A 4,789-nucleotide genomic window follows, 5' to 3' on the forward strand; every position below is an offset into this window, starting at 1 on the left:
GCTATTTTACCTCACTTGTATCAGAGTTTCTGGGGTTTTTATCGTGCAGAAATGTGGATCTTTTTTTTTATTCCCAATTGGACATTTGTCAATTTGGGGCCGTTTCGGGGGGGGGGTGGAAAAGGAAGGAGAGGAAAAAAAAAAATCACCGTTTTTGGTATTTTTTTTCCTGAAAATATCTCGTGGGTGGCTATTTTACCTCACTTGTATCAGAGTTTCTGGGGTTTTTATCGTGCAGAAATGTGGATCTTTTTTTTTATTCCCAATTGGACATTTGTCAATTTGTGGCCGTTTCGGGGGGGGGGAAAAAAGGGAAGGAGAGGAAAAAAAAAAATCAGATGTAGCTCTGGAAAAACCAGTTCTCAAAACCTTTTTTGGGGTTGTCTTAAAAAAAAAAAAACAAACCAAACCAGGTTCTTTTTTTGATTCTTGGTTTTGTGACACTTGACCCCGGGGAAGTTCCATTCCTGTGGAATTCCTGTGAACCTTCGGATTGGCCCGGGGAGATTTTGGGGTTGCTTTGGGTCTTTTTGGGGGTTTTTTGGTTAGGAATTTGGCCAGGGGGTGAAACCACACCGGTTTTCCTGTTCGGTGCCAGCAGATTTGGGGTCGGGAGCAGCTTTTTAGGGGCAGAACCCCCCCCAAAACCTCTCGTTTTTCCCGGTGATTTTCCCTGGAAAACCACCCGGCCCCCACCTTGCTCCAAAGAATTCCCGACAGAGGGCACTGGGATGAGGAGAAAAGCCCCAGATTGCTCTTGGATCTCCCTCCCAGCGCCCACAAAACGTTGCCCTGTAATTCCCAATAGTGACAAACCCGCTTTTAGATCCATCCAATCCCTTAGGATTAGGAAAACAAAAAAAATTTGGGATTTGGGAACCAAACTGTGACTTTCACAAACGAGGACAAACAAACAAAGAACTATTTGTTTTTATTTTTCACTGCCAGCTTGGAGTTTTTTCTACAATTTGCATGTTTGGAGGGGTTTTTTAACTCTTGCCTGGGTTTCTGATCCCAGAAATCCAGAGGCACCTGCACCTTTCTGTTTCCATGGGTTTTTTGGGTTGTTTTTTTTTTTTTTTTGTGAGCCTTTCCCCCCCCCCCTCTTCCCCTTCCTCCTCTTCCCTAAGGAAAGCAGGAAGCAGCATGTGCAGACCTGTAAATGGTTCAGCTTGGAATTGTACAGCCGTGGAAACGTTGAAATAAAACCAGGGAAATGGATTTTTTTTTTTTTCCTAAACACGTGTTTTTATTCCCCCAACCCCGCTCTTGGAAAACTCCCGGAGGGATTTGTTCCCAACCCCCTCCTCCTGCCCTCCCGAGTCCTTCCCCTGTCCTGGAGAACCCAGAGATGGGGTTTTAATTTAAGTTTTAATTTAATTTCCCCCCCCTTTTTCCAGGAAACTTCAGTGCCACGACTGACTCTTCCCCACTGAGAGATTTCCTTCTCTTTTTAAATAAAAGTTGGATAAAAATGTCAATAAAACTCTTCCTGAAGAAATGTATTTACTGGTGGTTCTCTGTGCTGGTAAAAATACCACTTTCATGTTGATTTATGTCCTTATTTTGCTGAAATATTTCAATATTCCACTGAAATCAGTTCCATATTTTGCAGAGAGTTTCATATTTTGAAGTGTCTCCTTTTACTATTTCCTTGTTTTACTGAAATATTTCCTTTTTTTTAACTTAAGGTTCAGCAAATCTTTATTTTATTCTTCATTTCTTTCCTGTAAAAAAAATTGAAAATGCCCCAATCCAGCCCTTTATCCCTGTTTTTTTCCCGGATCCAGCCCCATCCCTCCCAGGAAACCCCCACCCCCTCCCCGAGGTCATTTTGAACCTCCCAAAAAACGTGATTTTTAACAAAAAAAAATCTCTTCCCAGACGTGTTTTCCTTCCATCCACAGGTGACTCCTAAAGGTGGATTATTGAGCCTTTTTGCCTTCCCGGAATTCCCTTGGATTCCCAGCTGGAATAATGCAGGACCTGCTCTGTGTAAGTCTTGGTTTGGGGCAAATCTGGGCTATTTTGGGGGCTGATCCTGGAGCCCAGGGCTGGCCTGAAGCTGCTCCAGGGGGGGTTTTAGGTCGGATATTTGGGAAAATCCCGGAATCCCCACCCTGGAATGCCCAAAGAACGTGTGGATGTGGCACCTTGGGGACAGGATTTAAGGGTGGCCTCGGACTCCACGATCCCAGAGGGGCTTCTCCAACCTCAGCAATTCCAAGATTCCAACAAAAACAAGGACTTGCAGCTTCACCTGGAACTCCGAGACCCCCCTCCCTTCCTCAAGTCCCTGGTTTGGGAGGATCCCAAGTTTTTTTGGAGGGTCCCGAGCGCGGCACAAACACAGAGCCCGGTCTTAAAAGGCCTTGTTTTTATTCCCAAAACCACGGATGGGACATTCCCAAAGGGAGGAGGATCCAAAGGGTGGGATACAAAGGGCAGGACGCGACGACCTGGAGCAGCTCCCGGGGTTCACTCGAAGCCGCTGCAAGAAAAGGGATTGGGAAGGTCAGGACGATCCCCCCTGGATGTGCCACAGGGATTCCTACACCTGGAATGTCACCCTGGAGCTCCTGGATGTGCCCTGGGACACCTGGAATGTCCCCCTGGAGCTCCTGGATGTGCCCTGGGGCTCCTGGATGTGCCCTGAAGCTCCTGGATGTCCCCTGGAGCTCCTGGATGTCCCCTGGACACCTGGATGTCCCCATGAGCTCCTGGATGTCCCCCTGGAACACCTGGATGTCCCCTGGAACACCTGGATGTCCCCTGGAGCACCTGGATGTGCCCTGGGGCTCCTGGATGTGCCCTGAAGCTCCTGGATGTCCCCTGGAACACCTGGATGTCCCCCTGGAGCTCCTGGATGTCCCCTGGAACACCTGGATGTCCCCATGAGCTCCTGGATGTCGTCCCCTAGAGCACCTGGATATCCCCTGGGGCTCCTGGATGTCCCCTGGAGCTCCTGGATGTCCCCTGGAGCACCTGGATGTCCCCCTGGAGCACCTGGATGTCCCCTGGAACACCTGGATGTCCCCTGGACACCTGGATGTCCCCTGGAACACCTGGATGTGCCCTGGACACCTGGATGTCCCCTGGAACACCTGGATGTCCCCATGAGCTCCTGGATGTCCCCTGGGGCTCCTGGATGTGCCCTGGAGCACCTGGATATCCCCTGGAGCACCTGGATGTCCCCCTGGAGCTCCTGGATGTCCCCTGGAGCACCTGGATGTCCCCTGGAACACCTGGATGTCCCCCTGGAACACCTGGATGTGCCCTGGACACCTGGATGTCCCCCTGGAGCTCCTGGATGTCCCCCTGGAGCACCTGGATATCCCCTGGACACCTGGATGTCCCCTGGACACCTGGATGTCCCCTGGGGCTCCTGGATGTCCCCTGGGGCTCCTGGATGTCTCCTGGAGCACCTGGATGTCCCCTGGATGTCCCCAGATTGTCACCCCGAGCCCGGGAGCGTTACCTGACCACGTGGGCGATGTCCCAGTTGGCTTCCAGGGTCAGGGGTCCCTCCACCTGCACCCCCTTCTCCGTCACGGTGGCGAGTTCATACTGAGGGGAGAGAACGTGGGAATGAATCCTTGGAATTCCACACCCGGAGCCAGGTAGGCCTGGAATTCCACACCTGGAGCAAAGCGGGCCCTGGGGACGCCCCGATTAAGGAGACTGTCCCCCAAAAAAGGGTTTGGGTTTAATGGGGGGATGGTGGGAAAGGATTCCCAAGGGGAAGGATTGGAGCCCCTGGATGGCGGAGCTGCAGGGACGGGACAGTTATCCAAGGAAATCCCCCCAAAGTGGATCCTGACCGGCTGGAGCCGAGCTGGGCTCTGGAGCTCGGGATCAACTCATCTCCCACCCTCCCCCTTCTCCTGGGATAAGGGAGGTGGGGCTGGGAGAGGGATTTTCCTGGGATCAGGATGGGTGTATCCAGGTGAGGGGATCAGGAAGGTGTCTTCAGGAGGGATTCCTGGGATCAGGGAGGTGTCTTCAGGAGGGATTCCTGGGATCAGGGATGTGTCTGCAGGAGGGATTCCTGGGATCAGGACAGGTGTCTCCAGGAGGGACCCCTGGGTTTTTGGGATCAGGGAGGTGTCTCCAGGAGGGACCCCTAGGTTTGTGGGATCAGGGAGGTGTCTCCAGGGGGGATTCCTGGGATCAGGGATGTGTCTGCAGGAGGGATTCCTGGGATCAGGACAGGTGTCTCCAGGAGGGATTCCTGGGATCAGGATGGGTGTATCCTGGTAAGGGGGATCAGGGAAGTGTCTCCAGGAGGAATTCCTGGGATCAGGGAGGTGTATCCATGTGAGGGGATCAGGGAGGTGTCTCCAGGAGGGACCCCCGGGTTTGTGGGATCAGGGAGGTGTCTCCAGGACGGATTCCTGGGCTCAGGGAGGTGTCTCCAGGAGGGACCCTCGAGTTTCTGGGCTCAGGGAGGTGTCTCCAGGAGGGATTCCTGGGCTCAGGGAGGTGTCTGCAGGGGGAAGGACACGGACCCTGTTGAAGGATCTGGCGTCCCTGTAGTAGAGGATGCGCAGGCAGCGCTCCAGGAGATCCCGGGCCTCCTCCTGGGACAGGCTCGGCTTCTTCTCCAGGACCTCCCTCATCAGGGGCTGAGGAGAGGGAGAGGAGTGAAATAAAACCACGGGACTTAATTATTAAGACAACAAAACACAGTTAAACACGACAACACGAACTTCGAAAAGTAAAATAAATAACAGAACAGCATAAAATAGCCTAAAATAAAATAAAAAAACCTCAAAGCCCACCTGAGCCA

At 52.3% G+C, this 4,789-nt stretch overlaps 1 long non-coding RNA gene across 1 annotated transcript; it reads right to left on the reverse strand.

Moving 5' to 3' along the window:
- Positions 1–2,362: 2,362 nt before the first annotated feature.
- LOC108509895 lies at positions 2,363–4,649 on the reverse strand. The gene is made up of 3 exons (XR_001878716.1): positions 4,509–4,649; positions 3,479–3,567; positions 2,363–2,491 (listed from the first exon to the last, which is right to left on the reverse strand). It is a non-coding gene; the product is annotated as an uncharacterized LOC108509895 (long non-coding RNA).
- Positions 4,650–4,789: the final 140 nt, after the last annotated feature.

This window comes from Lepidothrix coronata, unplaced genomic scaffold, assembly GCF_001604755.1.
Source record: "Lepidothrix coronata isolate B3197 unplaced genomic scaffold, Lepidothrix_coronata-1.0 Scaffold426, whole genome shotgun sequence".
NCBI classification, from domain to species: domain Eukaryota; kingdom Metazoa; phylum Chordata; class Aves; order Passeriformes; family Pipridae; genus Lepidothrix; species Lepidothrix coronata.